This window comes from Buceros rhinoceros, unplaced genomic scaffold (genome assembly GCF_000710305.1).
Source record: "Buceros rhinoceros silvestris isolate BGI_N320 unplaced genomic scaffold, ASM71030v1 scaffold39152, whole genome shotgun sequence".
NCBI lineage: Eukaryota > Metazoa > Chordata > Aves > Bucerotiformes > Bucerotidae > Buceros > Buceros rhinoceros.
This window is the reverse complement of record NW_010397816.1, coordinates 5,139-5,757: the sequence shown is the minus strand read 5'-3', so window position 1 is coordinate 5,757 and position 619 is coordinate 5,139. Positions and strand designations below refer to the sequence as shown.

The window sequence follows — 619 nt, the reverse complement described above, 5'->3', positions numbered from 1 at the left end:
GGGACGTAGTAGCAAAGCGCATCTCTCACAAAGCTGTTACACGCTAAAATATGTAGCACAGAAACTAGAGAAAACCATTGTGCTTTAGGTCATCACACAACAGGCTGGATGCCGTATTTTTTGCCCTCTTCTTTTTCTGCCAGGTTTCTAGGTTAAGTAGAAATCCTTATCTCGAATTGCTGGCTCCTTAATTTCAAGCTCTCCTCCACGTACCGCACCGGAGGTGCCTTCTGCGGGGGTAACGACTAACCAGTTGGGTCTGGAATGCTTTGCTTCTCCTGACATGCATGGATTCGCACGTGATTGCTCATTCCTTGTCTTGCATAAACTTGATTTTGAGGGACAAAACACCAGACAGAGCTGGTGGCTGTGCTGGCTGGAGGAGGGCATGGCAGAATTGATGCACAGAGCAAAAAACCTTTGCATCTTGCATGGAAAAGGCCTGGAATGACCTGGCTGGGAGCGTATGAAAAAATCCGACGTGGCTTTGAGGAGTTGGCTGCCGGCTGCCAGTGTTCTTGTGGGTTTGCTAAAAGCTAAGATTGCATAAACAGCTCCAGAAATAAGTTAGAACAGAGACCAAAGAGTTTTCCCAGGTGTCCTATTTAACTCGCAGAAT

The 619-nt window shown here is 47.0% G+C and overlaps 1 protein-coding gene across 1 annotated transcript in view; it reads left to right on the top strand.

Moving 5' to 3' along the window:
• MALT1 (mucosa associated lymphoid tissue lymphoma translocation gene 1) overlaps positions 1–619 on the top strand; it is a gene marked incomplete at both ends in the record, with an annotated part of 13,079 nt that overhangs the window by 7,864 nt on the left and 4,596 nt on the right. The gene's annotated exons all lie outside the window — the stretch shown is intronic.